The sequence below is a fragment of the Triticum dicoccoides genome, chromosome 2A, assembly GCF_002162155.2.
Source record: "Triticum dicoccoides isolate Atlit2015 ecotype Zavitan chromosome 2A, WEW_v2.0, whole genome shotgun sequence".
Classification (NCBI taxonomy): Eukaryota; Viridiplantae; Streptophyta; class Magnoliopsida; order Poales; family Poaceae; genus Triticum; species Triticum dicoccoides.
The window spans coordinates 591,801,683-591,822,777 of record NC_041382.1 but is presented as its reverse complement, the minus strand read 5'-3'; positions in this window follow the sequence as shown (position 1 = coordinate 591,822,777).

Sequence of the window (21,095 nt, the reverse complement as noted above, 5' to 3'; positions counted from 1 at the left end):
GTAGTTCTGCTTCTAGTGACCAGTCCCTTTGCAGTAGAAGCACTTAGTCTCAGGCTTAGGACCAGACTTGGGCTTCTTCACTTGAGCAGCAACTTGCTTGCCATTCTTCTTGAAGTTCCCCTTCTTCCCTTTGCCCTTTTTCTTGAAACTAGTGGTCTTGTCAACCATCAACACTTGATGCTCTTTCTTGATTTCTACCTTCATTGATTTCATCATCATGAAAAGCTTGGGAGTCGTTTTCGTCATCCCTTGCATAATATAGTTCATCATGAAGTTCTACTAACTTGGTGATGGTGACTAGAGAATTCTGTCAATCACTATTTTATCTGGAATATTAACTCCCACTTGATTCAAGTGATTGTAGTACCCAGACAATCTGAGCACATGCTCACTAGTTGAGCGATTCTCCTCCATCTTTTAGCTATAGAACTTGTTGGAGACTCCATATCTCTCAACTCGGGTATTTGCTTGAAATATTAACTTCAACTCCTAGAACATCTCATACGGTCCATGATGTTCAAAAACGTCTTTGAAGTCCCGATTCTAAGCCGTTAAGCATGGTGCACTAAACTATCAAGTAGTCATCATATTGAGCTAGCCAAACGTTCATAACGTCTGCATCTGCTGCTGCAATAGGTCCGTCACCTAGCGGTGCATTAAGGACATAATTCTTCTGTGCAGCAATGAGGATAAACCTCAGATCACGGATCCAATCCGCATTTTTGCTACTAACATTTTTCAACACAATTTTCTCTAGGAACATATCAAAATAAACACAGGGAAGCAACAACGCGAGCTATTGATCTACAACATGATTTGCAAAATACTACCAGGACTAAGTTCATGATAAATTTAAGTTCAATTTAATCATATTACTTAAGAACTCCCACTTAGATAGACATCCCTCTAATCCTCTAAGTGATCACGTGATCCAAATCAACTAAACCATGTCCGATCATCACGTGAGATGGAGTAGTTTCATTGGTGAACATCAGTATGTTGATAATATCTACTATATGATTCACGCTCGATCTTTCGGTCTCCGTGTTCCGAGGCCATATCTGCATATGCTTGGCTCATCAAGTATAACCTGAGTATTCCGCGTGTGCAACTGTTTTGCACCCGTTGTATTTGAACGTAGAGCCTATCACACCCGATCATCACGTGGTGTCTCAGCACGAAGAACTTTCCCAACAGTGCATACTCAGGGAGAACACTTCTTGATAATTAGTGAGAGATCATCTTATAATGCTACCGTCAATCAAAGCAAGATAAGATGCATAAAAGATAAACATCACATGCAATCAATATAAGTGATATGATATGGCCATCATCATCTTGTGCTTGTGATCTCCATCCTCGAAGCACCGTCGTGATCACCATCGTCACCGGCGCGACACCTTGATCTCCGTCGTAGCATCGTTGTCGTCTCGCCAATCTCATGCTTCCACGACTATCGCTACCGCTTAGTGATAAAGTAAAGCATTACAGCGCGATTGCATTGCATACAATAAAGCGACAACCATATGGCTCCTGCCAGTTGCCGATAACTCGGTTACAAAACATGATCATCTCATACAATAAAATTTAGCATCATGTCTTGACCATATCACATCACAACATGCCCTACAAAAACAAGTTAGACGTCCTCTACTTTGTTGTTGCAAGTTTTACGTGGCTGCTACGGGCTTAAGCAAGAACCAATCTTACCTACGCATCAAAACCACAATGATAGTTTGTCAAGTTGGTGCTGTTTTAACCTTCGCAAGGACCGGGCGTAGCCACACTTGGTTCAACTAAAGTTGGAGAAACTGTCACCCGCTAGCCACCTTTGTGCAAAGCACGTCGGCAGAACCGGTCTCGCGTAAGCGTACACGTAATGTCGGTCCGGGCCGCTTCGTCCAACAATACCGCCAAACCAAAGTATGACATGCTAGTAAGCAGTATGACTTATATCGCCCACAACTCACTTGTGTTCTACTCATGCATATTACATCAACACATAAAACCTGGCTCTGATGCCACTGTTGGGTTTCATAGTAATTTAAAAAAAATTCTTAAGCACACGCAAGATCATGGTGATGCATAGCAACGAGAGGGGGAGAGTGTTATCTACATACCCTTGTAGATCGACAACGGAAGCGTTAACTTGGTTGATGTAGTCGTACGTCTCCATGGCCCGACCGATCAAGCACCGAAACTACGGCACCTCCGAGTTCTAGCACACGTTCAGCTCGATGACGATCCCCGGACTCCGATCCAGCAAAGTGTCGGGGAAGAGTTCCGTCAGCACAACAGCATGGTGACGATCTTGATGTACTACCGTCGCAGGGCTTTGCCTAAGCACCGATACAATATTATCGAGGACTATGGTGGAAGGGGGCACCGCACACGGTTAAGAATATGATCACGTGGATCAACTTGTGTTCCTAGGGGTGCCCCTTGCCTCCGTATATAAAGGCTCAAAGGGGGGGCCGGCCGGCCAAGAGGAGGCGCGCCAGGAGGAGTCCTACTCCCTCCGGGAGTAGGACCCCCCCCCCTTTTCCTAGTTGGAATAGGATTCACGGAGGGGGAAAGAGGAGAGAGAGGAGGAAGGGGGGCCGGCCCCCTCTCGTTGTCCTATTCGGACCAAGGGGGGGAAGGGGCGCGCGGCCCATCTCTGGCCACCTCTCCTCTCTTCCACTAAGGCCCACTAAGGCCCATATACCTCCCAGGGGGTTCCGGTAACCTCCCGGTACTCCGGTAAAATCCCGATTTCACCCGGAACACTTCCGATATCCAAACATAGGCTTCCAATATTTCAATATTTATGTCTCGACCATTTCGAGACTCCTCGTCATGTCCGTGATCACATCCGGTACTCCGAACAAACTTCGGTACATCAAAATGCATAAACTCATAATATAACCGTCATCGTAACCTTAAGCGTGCGGACCCTATGGGTTCGAGAACAATGTAGACATGACCGAGACACGTCTCCGGTCAATAACCAATAGCGGAACCTGGATGCTCATATTGGCTCCTACATATTCTACGAAGATCTTTTATCGGCCAGACCGCATAACAACATACGTTGTTCCCTTTGTCATCGGTATGTTACTTGCCCGAGATTCAATCGTCGGTATCCAATACCTAGTTCAATCTCGTTATCGACAAGTCTCTTTACTCATTCCATAATACATCATCCCGCAACTAACTCATTAGTTGCAATGCTTGCAAGGCTTCAGTGATGTGCATTACCGAGAGGGCCCAGAGATACCTCTCCGACAATCGGAGTGACAAATCCTAATCTCGAAATACGCCAACCCAACATGTATCTTTGGAGATACCTGTAGAGCTCCTTTATAATCACCCAGTTACGTTGTGACGTTTGGTAGCACACAAAGTGTTCCTCCGGCAAATGGGAGTTGCATAATCTCATAGTCATAAGAACATCTATAAGTCATGAAGAAAGCAATAGCAACATACTAAACGATCGGGTGCTAAGCTAATGGAATGGGTCATGTCAATCAGATCATTCAACTAATGATGTGATCCCGTTAATCAAATAACAACTCTTTGTCCATGGTTAGGAAACATAACCATCTTTGATTAACGAGCTAGTCAAGTAGAGGCATACTAGTGACACTCTGTTTGTCTATGTATTCACACATGTATTATGTTTCCGGTTAATACAATTCTAGCATGAATAATAAACATTTATCATGAAATAAGGAAATAAATAATAACTTTATTATTGCCTCTAGGGCATATTTCCTTCAGTTCTCACAGGAAAAATACTAAACAACATGTTCATCAGGTTTCAGTTGTCATAGCAAACACAATTTCACATAGTAGGTAAAAAACGTCTTCTGACATGCAAATATGACAAAAGCAATATAATCATCATCCGCAACAGCAGCGTTAACATCTTCGCCATGTGTATCAGTCTGAATCGTAATTCCCCACGGTGTCATCTTCTTCTTCGTCCTCGAACGTTGGCTTCTTCTTGATGAACTCTTGTATGTCCACAGCACGACAGGCAATCTTTTCGCCAGTGTCATTGATGTGATGGTTCTCAAAGATATTAGGAACATCTGTGTTATCTTGTACATCAGGAGCAGTGTAAGCATCATCTTGTTGTGCAACTTCATTAAACGAATTCGTCTGCTCAAACCTTTGCAATACTCTCCAGTCATTGCTACATGCAAATGTGTCTTCCAAGAAAAATATTTGTGTTGCTTGATTTGCCAAAATAAAAGACTCATTGGTCTGGTACGCCGCCTTGACATTGATGGATTCAAAATAATCATCAGCTCTAGGTTTTGCAATCCTGGAAAACAGGTTATACCAATGACATCACAATAGAACCACACACCGATGATCCTCAAAACTGGAGATATACTGCAACTGAACAATGTCTGTTATGTTAGCATACATTTCAGTTGTCTCTTTTTCATACGTATCCGTGCTCATGATGGGGAGGCTCGACTCGACGCGGAGCGCGCGGATGCCGCTGCCATCGAGGCCCTCCTGCAGGCGGAACCGGGCATCCTCGACTTGAACTAGGTGGTGCTCTCATCAGTGCAGAGCGCCCGCACGCTCCGCGTGAACAAGTACCTGGAGGCGGAGGACAACCACGGTGCGGAGACACACGTCGGCAGCTACGGCTGGTTCGCACCGGCAGCCAAAGATGACGAGGCCGTCTCGTTCTGCGAGCAGTGATAGTTTTTCTTTATGTTGTTGCTTTTATGGATCTTTTGCTATGTAAAAACATATATTGTTATGCAAGTTGCCTAACTTGGGTCAGTCTACCATTTCAGGCGGTTGGATGAATATCCTACGTCTCCTAACCCTTCTTCCTCACATCTTCTTCTTCCCCAACAGACCACCGCATGGGCTGTACGGATACTCCCCAACATGCGGTTGGATAAACATACTCTATGAACAAAAATTATGTGTCAGCGGTAGGATGGTTGAGTTTGGTTTGTTCACATGCGACAGCACGTGTCAGTGAGGGTGCATTCCCTTGGTTGGGTTTGCGGCGTGCAGGAGCGACTGTGTGAGGGTGCGGTGCGACCGCGGCGTGCATGAGCGATCGTGTGAGGGTGTGGTGCGACCGCGACAGCCGTGCGCAAGTGTACCTCCTTTTCATTTTGAAACTTCAGGAAGCTTGGCAAAAATGTGTGGTGAAGTATGGCAATGCAAGGCCTAGACCCAAATAGGATAAGTACGTACTAGGAGTACTAGTGTTAAAAAAGAAAGGCAGGGTTTTCCTTCGTGGGATTAATCGATACAAATCCTCGTTTCACGTGTCAATTAATGCGTATTTTTCTCCAAAGCCCAAAGAGCTAACCATCTCACTCCTCGTCGCTTTATTAATGCTGCGCCATGCAAACCAACCTTCTCCCTTCCGCATGCATGCAGGGGATATTAATGTCCTTGGTTGCTAGTATACTCCCTCCATTCTTTTTTAGTTTGCGTATAACTCGGCACACACATACCAAGCAGACCACCCTGTGCATTATTTTGTACAATTTTACCCCTGCATGCAAGGACCTAGAGAAATGTATGGCTATTAATATGCATGGAGTCATTGTCTCCTTTTCCTTGATTCCTGCTTGAGTCTTCTCGGATTCTCCTCAAGAGCGCTTCCCCTGCCTCTTATATGCATGCTGCATGCATGCGTTTGGTCTGTCATCACTCCCGGGCTGCAGGCACAGCTATAAAGCAAGGGTAAAAAAACCCATCAATTTTGCCTCGATTAGTGTTAGTGGCCTTTTGCAAATTGTAATTTTGATATACTGGCCTTCTGTACAAAAAATGGAGTTAGTAACTGTTATATTTGATTTCCTTCCCCATTGCGATGACGTTGACGATATCTCGAATGTTGTGGTTTGGCGAAGTGCGTTCGACGGAGAATGCCATTGAGGGAGACCACGGTAAGTCATTCGCAAGTGCCGCCTGCAAGACGAGACAACTGCCTTATTTGCATCCAGGAAGTCCGTTGAACCAAAGGACGTGTAAATGTACTAGTACTACTAGTACACAATAGCGTCGTCCGTCCAGCTTAGTGCGGTGAGATGGTTTCTCGAAGAAGACGATGGAGAAGCGGAGTTAGCGAAGAGTGAAATGATGGTTGCTTCGTCCGTGCTTTGTGATTTCATGCCTCACTGCTTTGTGATTTGTGATAGAAGGGACAGGGGAGTAGACTTTGTGCTCTGTACTCTACATGCATCCAAGCACGGGAGAAAGAGGAGAGACGTTGCATTTTTCTATTCCTTCAATCAATCAATAAATCAGGGAGCTTCAGTTCCATCCTTTTGGCTTTGGCAACACCATCCACAATGGTTCCTGTTGGTGTCAAAACCGGCGGATCTCGGGTAGGGGGTCCCGAACTGTGTGCCTAAGGTCGATAGTAACAGGAGACAGGGGACACGATGTTTACCCAGGTTCGGGCCCTCTCTATGGAGGTAATACCCTATGTCTTGCTTGATTGATCTTGATGAATATGAGTATTACAAGAGTTGATGTACCACGAGATCGTAATGGCTAAACCATAGAGGTCTAGCTTGTATGGCCATGGTCATGAATCTCCCCCTCCGGACTAAGTTCTCCAGTTTATATGGACACCGGGAGGATCTAGGGTTACATAAGGTCGGTTACAAAGAAAGGAATCTACATATTTGGTCGCCAAGCTTGCCTTCCACGCCAAGGAGGGTCCCATCAGGACACGGGTGCAGTCTTCGATCTTTGTATCTTCACATCGCACAGTCCTGTCCATGGCTAACAGGCCGGACGCCTGAGGACCCCTTAGCCCAGGACTCCCTCAGTAGCCCCTGACAAGGTAGCTTCAATGACAAGGTATCCGGCGCGTAGATCTGTCTTCGGCATTGCAAGGCGGGTTCCTCCTTCCGAACTCCAAGATAGTCTTCGGACGAAACAAACATGTTCGGATCTGCAACACATAGCCGTAGAGAGTATAATATTTCACAAATCCAATCTGCTGACAACTTTAGTAACGTGACGTCACGCTTACCCGATCATTATTTCGAACCGTTTCCCATCCCGCCGTTCCATGTTTCGGGGCGCGGTTTTTGTTGGCACGTCCCGACGAAGCATAGATTGTGTCCCCTTATCATGGGATTCTCATCAATACGAGCGTGGGTAACCCAACCGTCCTGCGGGAAAGATTCCTTAGGAATAGGTAGGTTCTCAGGCTTAGGAGGAGGCGTTCAATAACTGTTGCCTTTAAAAAGGAACCAAGGGTCGTCTTTTTTATGCCAAACCTCTCCTCAGCCTTCCCAACCTCGAGTTCTAGCACCCAAGGTTCGACTTCATTGCTTCAAGCCTCCCCATCATGTCCGGACCCAGCCCTCAAGGCCGATGGGTGGCTTCCTCCGTTACAGAGGAGGATATTGCAAAGCTTTGGGCGGCCAGATACTTGACCGCGGAGATCCACCATAGGCTTCCTGCTCAAGGACAGGTTATTCCGACCCCCAGATCTGGTGAGAGGGTCGTATTCATCTCCCACTTCCTCCGAGGGCTAGGGTTCATTTTTCACCCCTTCGTCCGGGGGCTAATGTTTTATTACAGACTAGATTTTCATGATCTAGATCCGGACTCTTTCCTCCACGTCTCGGCGTTTATCATTACATGCGAGGACTTCGTCTGAATCCCCCCACACTTCGGCTTATGGCTCAAGACTTTTAGTGTGAAGCCGAAGCTAGTCGACGGGGAATATGCGGAGTGCGGTGGTGCTGTAGTGAACAAGCTTACCAACACTCTCTGGCCAAAAGGCTCTTTCACCGAAACCTCCAACCAATGGCAACGAGAGTGGTTTTATGTCACGGAACCCCGTAGCACCAAGTGGGCAGCTATACCTGCGTTCCGTTCCGGCCCTCCGCCACAGCTTGCATCATGGATTAACAAGGGGCTGGACTGGGGATCAGTTGACGAAGTTCAAACTCTACAGAGCCGCATCTGAACCCTCCTTGAGAGAGACATCGATCTTGTCAACGTGATTCAAGTGATGCTAGTTTGCTGAATCCTGCCATGCCAGCGCAGGTCTTGCCGCATGTGGGATCTTAATCCAGAAGGACCACAAACCCTCCAACACTTCTTCGGCATTACACACGAAGGGATGTGGAAGTTTCTTTTCGGGAAGCGAAAACATTGGTCGGACACTACTAAGAACGCTGGCCTTTACTGCAACCGTCTAGATACCCCGGTAAGCACTTGTCTTCCGAACACTTTATAGTTACGCATACCATAATATGGTACTGAGCAAACTATCTTCTTCCAGGGCTGGATAAAGAAAGCAGAACTAATTATGTGTTCGGCCCCCTGCCCGAAGGCCCAGCGAATCATGTTTTAACAAGGATGTTGGCCCTGGCATCATACTAGATGCCTGTGAAGGGGGGCAAGGCAGAGAGGACCAAAAATGGCCTCCATCCCGAAGGTGTATCAGATATTGTGTCCGGAGGAATCAAGATCCCATCGTCCGAAGACAAAAATGAGGGGGAGGTCAACGCCTCTTCCCCCCATGGAAAGAAATGGGCCGCCTCTGAAGATTGGGAGGAAAAGGCTCCTAAGCGAGGCAAGATGCCTCTGTCGGGCGGCTCGGGCTTGGAGGACGTCGACGTGCAGCCTCATGATGAGGACAAGCCTCAGGCCAAACCGTAAGTAAACAAGGATGTTTTAGACATGTCGCGTTCTTTTTCTTGTAATGCCTAGATTATATAATTTTTGCAGTTTGGCATGCAGTCTTATTCAACAATCCTCTTCCTCGGGGGACCTTCTACCAGAGATGATGGAAAGTGAGACACCTCCACCGGCCTCTCCGCCCAATAGGGTGGACGACTTCGAGGTGTCGCCGCGGAGGGTCTCCCCCGACCAACAGGCGGTGCGAGGGATGATGAAGATATTACCCGAAGGTGACACTTCGGTGGCCCAGGGTCCGGGGACCAGTAATGAAGGCCCCGAACAATCTAGTCTATAGCCAGATATGAATAAACAGATCCCTTTAAAGGGTGGCCGTACTCCTACAGCAGCCTCTGGAGATCCAGAGGCGCCAGATATACTGACGAACATGCTGCAGCAGGCGTCCGTCTCAAAGGAACATCGTACCTTGATGGGCACGATGGTTGAAAAGGTCCTGTCCGTGAAGCACAGATTGAATGAGGCCTTTATGGGCCTACTAACAGGTTTCGAGGTTTGTACTGTAATACGTTCAATTGTGTTTTATTCACAAAATGCACCTGTGTATAAATAGTAGCCCCTGAGACTCTAATTGGCTTCCCGAGGGAGGCAATCAGATAATCCAAAGAAATGCCCAGGGACTGACCTGATTAATTGGAACACAGGCTATTTCTCCCCTAACGACTGCCCGAACTACGGATATTGTCGAGCTGTAGCGGAAGCTTGATGTGGCAGGGGATGACATTGTGCTAATCAATAGGCGTCTTGAGGAGTCGCAAGGTATGTATTCACAGCAGTCCTTACACACGTGTTTGTAATATAAGCGTGACGCTGAAAATTGCATACTGGGATATATATGGTTGCAGATGGTGCCGCCACCATTGAGATTCTTCGGGCGGAGCTGGCCCAGGCCAAGGAGCAGGCCTGGTTTAGTAATGGGGCTGCCGAAAAGGCATCAGCCGAGTTAAAGGCCGAACGAGCTGCTCGGCACCAAGACGCGGAGAAAATATCCGTTATGGAGCTCGAACTAAAGAATGCTACTAGCCGTTGTGAATTCCTTGAGAAGGCGAATAAATCCAAAACGGCTAATCTTGACAAGGCCTTGCGAGAGGCGAAAGAAGCGCGGTCCGAATCTAGAGCGGCCCGTGAGGAGATCCGGCAAGCTGGGGAGATTGCGGCTGGTAAGCCCTTTTTATTATAGAGTAAGTTCGGCGATCCGAATTATGCTCAGCTTAACCAAGTGTGGAGCTCTCCAACCGCGTTTTTGGACCTGCTGAAGAGTTCTTTTAATGCGGCGTGGTTTTACTGGGCGCAAGAGGGATATGCGACGGAGAAGCTTTTCTGGTCATGGTTTAGTGCATCAAAACGCCCTCTGCTGCTGAATGAACAGATGTCCCAATGGGCCGAGCTTCACAGGATGTCTGGCGCTGCCATGAAGAACATCATACTCCGACTGTGGCCGACTGAGCCTATTCCGAATAGCTACTTCGGCTTGGTGCACCGGCTTACTGATGCGGTGCCACGTATCGATGTCGCAAAGCGGTCGGCGTGCATTGAAGGTGCACGGATGGCCTTTGCCCGAGTCAAGACATACTGGGGGAAGATGAGGGCCATCGATATTGCAGCGAAGGGTCCACCCAAGGGCAAGGACCATCATGCACCAGAGCATTATTTTGAGGACGTCTTGGAGGCTGCCCGCTTGATAGAGGGTCAATGTTCGAAAGGAATAATATTCGAATGAACTCTGTACGAATTGTAAAAGACAATTTTTATAATCAGTCTATATTTTAGTTTTGCCTAAAGGCTATTATTCCTCCTGTGCGGCTGTTTGTATATAATCTGAAAGTTCTCCAGTCGTCAGCTTCAGCCCCCCTCATAGGAAATACGGGGGTGTTCGGAAAAGCATCTGATCACTCTTGACCCAACATCTTGGTCCGTGAAGGAGGTGTCAATGCGGCGAACCAGGCAATAGTACTATAGGGCGTTAACACTTTCACTTAGCCATAGGAGTTTTATGGTGGGTCTACGATATAGCCCCTTGTATGTATGCGGCTTACTCATACGATGCATTTACATATTTGACCGGAAAGAGGTCTTTTGTGTGACACGGAGGGAATTGCGAAAGATTCCAATAAGTCATCGAGTGGTTGACCAGCTATCGCTGCATCATGACAGTCAGTTTTCGGCTTTCTCTACTGAGGTGCTTAACCAGGTGAACCGGAAGTACAATCACAGTAGTTCTCCCTTTACTACCCTAGCCGATAGACTGGAACATAGGATAGCAAGCACAGGAGCCGGGCAACCAACTATTGACCCAAGACATGATTCGGAACTGATGCATATAAGGCAAAACTCATGACGCCGAAGTACGCTATAGAGCTGTTCGGACTTGTCGGCAACTCGTTTGTTCCCATACCAAGCCCCTGGCAAGTTATGTCGAGGTGTATGTTTAAAACAACCGTAGGGGCAAAACTCGGTTCTTTAGAAAAGAGTGGATTATTTTTACTGGGATCTGAGTGATGTGCCAATCGTTTATATAGATAACAAAGCCGCAACCCCAGCTATTTGACTTGCTAGGGGTCGAAGGCGGAGGAAAAAGGCACTTTACAGGCTCGAAATAGAGAGTGCGGTCTACAAAAAGTTATTTTGGACCTCCTGTCGCACGTCTACGCCGCCTGTCCTTGGTGAAGGGACTCCTTGACGGAAATAGCCCTTAGGTGAGTGTATGAACCCGAACTCCGATAGAGTCCGTGGCCAGCTATTGAGCCACCTGTGGAGAGGAAAGAGAAAAAGGAAGAAGAAAAGGTAGTTAAAAAAAGGAGGTTATGGGAGTACTTGCAGGTCCATCCGTATTGTGCTTCCGCCGGCGCCCAGGATATTTTAAGTGTATAATTATGTATGTGTGGTACAGACTTCGCATGTATATTAGCTGAGCGGCGAAAGCCGAACTGCTAGTCCCCCGCTGTGTAGTTCGGCTGAGGTAGCCGTAGTATGGTCCTCTGTATGGTGGGAGCGCTCCATGTGTTCCCCTGTAGGGGATTGTGTCACGTATACCATGTTCACTATCTTTACTTCAGGGGAAACTGTTTCTGACCCCCGGTGTTTGGTTGGCGAGTTTCTTCGTCGTCGTTGTCGCCGGGCGGCCTCTTCCCCTTGTGTTCGGCATTTGACTTGCTGGCATATTTGAAGACCCAACAGCTTCTGTTGGTGTGATTAGCTGGTTTATTGGGGCGGCCATGAATCTGGCAGGGCCTATCAAATATCTTATCTAAATTGATGGTCCATCTCTATTTGCCGTAAATGGCTTTTTCCATTGACCGGGTTTGGGGCCGCTGAATCCGGCGTTGACCATTCTGTCGTGCGTTCCCTCATTACTATTGCCACGTTTGTGTTTATTGCGTCGTGGTTTCCCGTTGCCGTCTCAAACTTCGGAAGTGCCCGGGTCGCTGGCGCTGCTGCTTCTACGAGCGAGCCAGCTATCCTCTCCCGCGCAAAAGCGGGTCATCAGAGTGGTAAGGGCTGACATGGATTTTGGTTTCTCCTGATCGAGGTGGCGGGCGAGCCACTCGTCCCAGACACTGTGTTTAAAGGCCGCTAGGGCTTCCGCGTCCGGACAGTCTATGATTTGGTTCTTCTTAACTAAGAACCTAGTCCAGAGTTTCCTGGCTGACTCTCCTAGCTGCTGAACGATGTGACTTAAGTCATCGGCATCTGGTGGCCGGACATATGTACCTTGGAAGTTGTCGTGGAAGGCGTCTTCTAGATCCTCCCAGCTGTCGATAGAGTTTTCAGGCAGACTGTTTAACCGGTACCTTGCTGGTTCTTTGAGTTTTAGTGGGAGGTATTTGATGGCGTGAAGGTCATCTCTGCGAACCATATGAATATGGAGAAGAAAATCCTCGATCCATACTGCAGGATCAGTTGTTCCATTGTATGATTCGATATCCACGGGTTTAAATCCTTCTGGGAATTCATGCTCCATTACTTCGTCAGTGAAGCAGATTGGGTGTGCGGCGCCTCTATATTGGGCCACGTCACGAAGTAGCTTAGATGGAGTCTGTCTGTGGTTTTCGGCCCGGGCGTGACTAGACTTATCACGTCCGAATAGGTAGCCGACGTTTCGCGTCGAGGCACGTCCTCGCGATCCGTAGATCGATCTGGTATGTTCTGCTCTATTGTCCGGGTCCTGCCGAGGGTCGTACGTATAGCCCTGAGTTGTTTTATCTCTGTTTTTTCTTTGGGGTGAGGCGGGCTGCTGTTCGGCTTGAGCTATCGCTTTATCCCGACCGCATGGTGGTCGGTTAGCCGCATTGTCCCGACCGTGTGGTACAGGTTCCGGCGCCTCCTCATCGAACTGAGGTAGCAATCTGCGCTCCGGGTTACCCTTGGTTGTGAACTTGAGGCCGTATTCTTCGGTTGTTAGGATGTCTGTCCATCTATCGTTGAGCAGGTCTTGGTCAGCTTGAAGTTGTTGTTGCTTCTTTTTCAGGCTCCTTGCAGTGGCTAATAGCCGGCGTTTAAAGCGCTCCTGCTCGAGAGGTTCCTCAGGCATGATGAAATCCTCGTCGCCGAGGCTCTCCTCATTTTTAGAGAGCGGAAGATAATTACTGTCCTCTGAGTCTTCGTGTATGGCCCGTTCATCAGGGCTATCATGCCCGTCTTCCCATTCTTCCTGTTCGGATGTTGCCTCAACAGGGTCTTCATTATCTTCGGCATCATCCGGGGTGTTGTTTTCTTCGGTGTCGGCATTGCTGTCTTTCGCACGACGTGACTTAGAGCGGCGCCGCCGGCATCTGGGCTGTGTTTCAGGAGGTTTATCCTCAATTGGAACTTTGTTATCGTCGTTAGTTTCTTTAGGTGTATCCACCATGCATACGTCGTATGAAGAAGTGGTCATCCAATGTCCGGTAAACGGCAGGTTTTGGCCCTGCTCCTCATCGGCATCGTCGTCTATACCGCCGAAGTCTTCGGAGCCGTAATCAAGCATGTCGATTAAGTCCTCGACAGTGGATATGGAGTGGGTGGCGGGTGGTAAGCAACATTCTCCATCATCAGCCCCTAGTTCGAACCGGATATAGTTCGGCTGTGAGTCCTCCGCCAAGGACAAGTTCTTAATGAGTTTAGCATGTCGCCCAAAGGCGAGTGCTGGAAGATGTCTGCAATGCTGAATTTTAAGATCGATAAACGATCAAGTTCGGCATCCACAGGCTCACATGGTCTGGAACTTATGACCGACGATGAGTCCCGAGTTCTGGTGGCACAGGTATTGTGTGAGATCAAGTCTATGCGCAGCTCCAACGCCAGGGAATCTGTTGCCTCCATGGCGGGGTTGAGCTTCCTGTCCTTGGATGGCGCTATCTGCTCCGGGTCTAAGGCCAGAGCGGTTATAGGATCTATCTATTGGATGCGATCCGATGACAGATTTAGGTCATGTCTATCGGGGTGACTAGGAGTGGTTGCCACGGTCTCGAATCCGGCGAAGATCAAGTCTCCACGGATGTCCGCAATGTAGTTCAAGTTCCCAAATCTGACCTGATGGCCAGAGGCGTAGCTTTCGATCTACTCCAGATGACCAAGCGAGTTGGCCCGCGGTGCAAAGCCACCGAACACGAAGATCTGTCCGGAGAGGAAGACTCCCCCTTGGACAACATCGTTGTAGATGATTAGAGGAGCCATCGAACCCCTTGACGACTGAGGGAGTCCTGGATTAGGGGGTCCTCAGACAGCCGGACTATATACTTTGTCCAGACTGTTGGACTATGAAGATACAATATTGAAGACTTCGTCCTATGTCTAGATGGGACTCTCCTTTGCATGGAAGGCAAGCTCGGCAATTCGGATATGTAGATATCCTCCCTTGTAACTGACTCTATGTAACCCTAGCCCCTCCGGTGTCTATATAAACCGGAGGGTTTTAGTCCGTAGGACAATAGCAATCATACCAGAGGCTAGCTTCTAGGGTTTAGCCTCTCTGATCTCGTGGTAGATCAACTCTTGTAATACTCATATCATCAAGATTAATCAAGCAGGAAGTAGGGTATTACCTCCATCGAGAGGGCTCGAACCTGGGTAAACATTGTGTCCCCCGCCTCCTGTTACCATCCGCCTTAGACGCACAGTTCAGGACCCCCTACCTGAGATCCGGCGGTTTTGACACCGACATTGGTGCTTCCATTAAGAGTTCCACTGTGCCGTCGCGATAAGGCCTGATGGCTCGTCTTGTTGTCAGGGACGACGTTGCCTCTGGGGGAGCCCTGGCTGTAGGCCAAACTCCCCAATTAGGCGGCTTCGTCATGACCGCCCCGTCGGCCGTCGCGCCGACGATGACCTCTCGGGTCATCAAAAACAGCCTCCACGTCGGCTCGGGATTCACTGAGCAGATGGATCCAATGAAGCTCTCTTCTTTGAACGAGCTCTTGGATCGCATCGCCGCCCTGGGAGTCACTACGGAATATGATCGGATCGGGCTTAAACCCGACCAAAGGGAGATTAACTCTCCGCCAGTTACCCATCAGATAGCGGTGGTGGAGGAGCAATGTAGTGATTCTTCCTCTATTTTGAGGACAAACTATGTCTGGATTCCCGAGCTCTCTGAGCCGGATACCCGTCTACAGGAGGACATGGCCTAATCTTTGAACCTGGAATTGAATAGTGGGCTAGTACCGCCGGGCAACGTCCCAGAGCCCGAACTACCTAGCTCGGAAACTCTTTTGGGTCTCAGACGAGGCCAGGGTTTGGACTTAAATCTACCCACCCACCCTCACATAAGTGATCTTTCCCATATTAGACAAGAGCCCCAAGAGACAGTACATCACTATTGGGCCAGATTCCTCCTTGCAATAAGCAAGGCGAAGGACTATCGCGAGGAAGACGCAATTTCATTCTTTTGCAAAAATTGCACGGACAAGGGAATCCTCAATGCCATAAGTCGCCGTGATATAACACACTTCGCTGACTTGGCGTCCATAGTATGGAAGTACTGTGCGATGGAAAGCACTTGGAAACCCCAAACACAATTCTGGGATCCTCCAGCTCTAACTAAACCCTCTGTCCGAACTAAAAGGGTGTACTCTAGTAAGTCACCCAATCCAATTACTAATAAGCCAAAACCCACTATAGGGCGTGGAACCGTATTGGAGGTATGGATCAATGGGCCATGCAAAATTCACAGTACATCGGGTACCATGCCAACACATAGCCTTAGAGCATGTTGGATACTCCGGTAGGTGTCCAGGAGCGGCTAGGATCTCCTCATCAACAATATTAGAGAGCACCTTCCCGCGGAAAATAACAATACAATACTGACAGTCTTTGAGACTTTCGCCTCAAACAATAGGTGCAAGCGGGCACTTCGCAGCCTCGCCGAAGTCTGCCACGTCGCAACGATAAATCCATGCAATGACACGGCCATAACCTTCAATGCCAGTGACGAACCTCAATTCCGCACAGCCCAAGCTCCAGCCGCTTTGGTCCTTAGTCCAATTGTGGACAACTTCCAGCTTACTAAAGTACTCATGGACAGTGGCAGCAGATTAAACCTCATATATGAGGAGACTCTTAGAAAAATGGAAATAGACAAGAGCCGCATTGAGCAAAGCAGCACGACCTTCAAAGGAATCATCCCTAGTCGGGAGGCACGATGTGTGGGAAAAATCACACTAGATGTGGTATTTGGCACGCCGGAGAATTACAGGTCCAAAGAAATCACATTCCAAGTGGCCCCGTTTAGTAGCGGATACCACACCCTTCTAGGGCGAGAGGCATTCACGATCTTCCAAGCTATAACCCACTACGGGTACATGAAGCTCAAGATGCCCGGACCCAATGGAATCATCACTCTAGGTAGTGATCCGGACATAGCACTCCGTGCCGAAAATAAAACCACTGCACTGGCCCTCGAAGTGTTATCTGAAGCCCTCGTTGCCGAAGAACTAACTGTGCTGCGCTCTACAGTGGACAGGGATGACGTGATACTCGAAAGACCCAAGTCCACCTCTTTTAAACCAGCAGACGAAATAGTCAAATTCCAGGTCCACCCCGGACCCTACAAAAATAGCATCGATCGAGGCACAGCTGAACCCCACAACAGACGCCGCACTGCGGGAGTTCTTACGCGAGAATTGGGACATCTTCGCCTGGCATCCTTCAGATATGCCAGGCATCCCACGCAGGCTGGCCGAGCATAGCCTAAACATTCTAAAGGGATACAAGTCGGTCAAGCAAACTCTTCGGCGTTTCTCCGAACCCAAGCGACAAGCCATGGGAGAAGAACTAGCCAAGTTACTCAAGGCCGGATTCATTAGAGAAATAAAACATCAGGACTGGCTAGCAACCTGGTGATCGTACCAAAGAAGGACAAATCCTAGCGCCTATGTGTCGATTTTAAGGTCCTTAACAAGGCTTGCCCCAAGGATCCCTTCCCCCTCCCCCGCATCGATCAAATAATCGATGCTACCGCGGGACACGACTCATAGTGTTTCCTTGACGCATACTCCGGATACCATCAAATCAAGATGGCGGAGCCCGATCAAGCCGCAACGACATTCATTACTCCATACGGCCCATTTTGTTTCAACACTATGCCTTTCGGACTCAAAAACGCTGGTGCGACCTATCAACGCATGATTCAGACATGCCTGGAAGCACAAATCAGCAAAACAGTGGAGGCATACGTAGACGATGTGGTAATTAAAACCAGACATGTCGAATCTTTGATAGACGAGTTGAGGCTCATGTTCGACAATCTCTGAACATATGACACTAAGCTCAATCCGGAAAAATGCGTTTTCAGTGTACCCGCCGAAAAGCTCTTGGGCTTCATCGTTTCCAACAGAGGAATTGAAGCGAATCCAGCTAAAATCCAAGCTCTGTCACAGTTGGCTATCACAACAAATCTCAAGCAAATCCAGAAATTAACTGGATGCGTGGCTGCCTTAAGCTGCTTTATCTCCCGACTGGGAGAAAAGGCATTACCTGTTTATCACCTTCTTCGGCACACCGAACACTTCGAGTGGACGGACGCGGCTATGGCCGGATTGGAAGAAATAAAAGCTGCCTTGGCTAGCAACCCAATCTTGGTCGCGCCAAATATCGGCGAACCAATGCTGTTATATATAGCGGCAACACACCAGGAGCACAATAGATCGGGAGTTCCGCCGCCAGAAGCCTCCGTAGCCACCGAAAATCAATCTAGACCCGTTCCGGCACCCTGCCGGAGGGGGAAATCCCTCTCCGGTGGACATCTTCATCATCCCGGTGCTCTCCATGACAAGGATGGAGTAGTTCTCCCTCAGGGCTGAGGGTATGTACTAGTAGCTATGTGTTTGATCTCTCTCTCTCTCTCTCTCTCATGTTCTTGAGGTGATACGATCTTGATGTATCGCGAGCTTTGCTATTGTAGTTGGATCCTATGATGTTTTCTCCCCCCTCTACTCTCTTGTAATGGATTGAGTTTCCCCTTTGAAGTTATCTTATCGGATTGAGTCTTTAAAGATTTGAGAACACTTGATGTATGTCTTGCCGTGCGTATCTGTGGTAACAATGGGATATCACGTGATTCACTTGATGTATGTTTTGGTGATCAACTTGCGGGTTCCGCCCATGAACCTATGCATAGGGGTTGGCACACGTTCTCGTCGTGATTCTCCGGTAGGAACCTTGGGGCACTCTTTGAGGTTCTATGTGTTGGTTGAATAGATGAATCTGAGATTTTGTGATGCATATCGTATAATCATACCCACGGATACTTGAGGTAACATTGGAGTATCTAGGTGACATTAGGGTTTTGGTTGATTTGTGTCTTAAGGTGTTATTCTAGTACGAACTCTAGGGTTGTTTGTGACAAGGAATAGCCCAACGGATTGATTGGAAAGAATAACTTTAAGGTGGTTTCGTACCCTACCATAATCTCTTCGTTTGTTCTATGCTATTAGTGACTTTGGAGTGACTCTTTGTTGCATGTGGAGGGATAGTTATGTGATCCAATTATGTTATTACTGTTGAGGGAACTTGCACTAGCGGAAGTATGAACCCTAGGCCGTATTTCCACGCATTGCAATACCGTTTACGCTCACTTTTATCATTAGTTACCTTGCTGTTTTTATAATTTCAGATTACAAATACCTTTATCTACTATCCATATACCACTTGTATCACCCTCTCTTCGCCGAACTAGTGCACCTATACAATTTACCATTATATTGGGTGTGTTGGGGACACAAGAGACTCTTTGTTATTTGGTTGCAGGGTTGCTTCAGAGAGATCATCTTCATCCTACGCCTCCTACGGATTGATAAACCTTAGGTCATCCACTTGAGGGAAATTTTCTACTGTCCTACAAACCTCTGCACTTGGAGGCCCAACAACGTCTACAAGAAGAAGGTTGTGTAGTAGACATCAAGCTCTTTTCTGGCGCCGTTGCCGAGGAGGTGAGTGCTTGAAGGTATATCTTTAGATCTTGCAATCGAGTCTTTTAGTTTCTTGTTTTATCACTAGTTTAGTTTATAAAAGAAAATTACAAAAAAATGGAACTAAGTTTGCCTCATATGCTTCATCTTTTTAATATCTTTCGTCAGTATGATGGAAAGGAAAATTGTGCCAAAGTGTTAGAAGAAGAATGCATTAAAATGTTTGGCACTAAATATTTGAATGATGAGCATGATTGCGATGTTGTCAGTATGGATTACTTGAATATCCATGATGCTAATGATATGCAAAGCCACAAGCTTTGGGAAGCTATGTTTGATGAAGATGATATTTTTTGTCCCCCAAGCTTTGATGAGCAAATTTACTATGATGAAAGCATGCCTCCTATCTATGATGATTATTGTGATGACACATATGCTTTAAAGAATAATGATAACCATGAAACTTTTCATCTTGATCTTAATTTTCAATCACATGATAGTTATTTTGTTGAGTTTGCTCCCACTATTATTCATGAGAAGAAATTTGCTTATGTGGAGAGTAATAAAAATTCTATGCTTGTAGATCATGAAAAGAATGCTTTAGATGCTGGTTATATTGTTGAATTCATTCATGATGCTACTGAAAATTATTATGAGGGAGGAATATATGTTTTTAGGAATTGCAATAATACCAAGTTTCCTCTCTATGTGCTTAAAATCTTGAAGTTTTGCTTGCTTTACCTTCCTATGCTAATTGATTATTGTTTCCATAAGTCATTTTCTCACAAAATGCCTATGCATAGGAAGTGGGTTAGACTTAAATGTGCTAGTTATATTCTTCATGATGCTCTCTTTATGTTACAATTCTTATCTTTTATGTGAGCATCGTTGAAATCATCATGCCTAGCTAAGGGCATTAAACGATAGCGCTTGTTGGGAGGCAACCCAAATTTATTTTTGTTCCTTGCTTTTTATTCCTGTTTAGTAATAAATAATTCATCTATCCTATGTTTATATGTGGTTTTATGTTTTAATTAGTGTTTGTGCCAAGTAGAACCTTTGGGAAGACTTGGGTGAAGTCTTTATGATCATGTTGTAAAAAACAGAAACTTTAGCGCTCACGAGAATTGCTTCCATCTTTTACTGGAGAGTGATATTTAGTTAATTCTTTTTGCAGATGATTAATAGACAAATTACTCAGGTCCACCAATTTATTTGAGAATTTTATGATTTCCATAAGTGGTCGAAACCTACATATTACTACAGACTGTTCTGTTTTTGAAAGATTCTGTTTTTCGTGTGTTGTTTGCTTATTTTAATGAATCTATGGCTAGTAAAAGAGTTTATAAACCATAGAGAAGTTGGAATACACTAGGTTTAACACAAATATAAATAAAGAATGAGTTCATTACAGTACCTTGAAGTGGTGTTTTGTTTTCTTTCGCTAACGGAGCTCATGAGATTTTCTGTTTAAGTTTTGTGTTGTGAAGTTTTCAAGTTTTGGGTAAAGATTTGATGGATTATGGAACAAGGAGTGGCAAGATCATAAGCTTGGGGATGCCCAAGGCACCCCAAGGTAAAATCCACGGACAACCAAAAGCCTAAGCTTGGGGATGCCCCGGAAGGCATCCCCTCTTTCGTCTTCGTCCATCGATAACTTTACTTGGAGCTATATTTTTATTCACCACATGATATGTGTTTTTCTTGGAGCGTCAATTTATTTTGCTAGGATTTTCTTACTGTTATTTATAATAATGTTTTTCATCTTTTATTTCAATAAAAGTGGCATTGATAGTCTTTACTATGCCTATGTTACACGTCTTCATGTTGCTGTTTGAAAACAGAAAGTTTACCGCTGTTGCAATAATTCCCTAGAAAATTCAGAATGTGATAAAATGGTGAAACCTTTTGCATATTAAGCTCTGATAAATTTACTACAGTGGGAATTTTCTTTCATAATTTTTGGAGTTAGGAAAGTAAGGATCTTGCTGCACTCTTTACAGACTATCC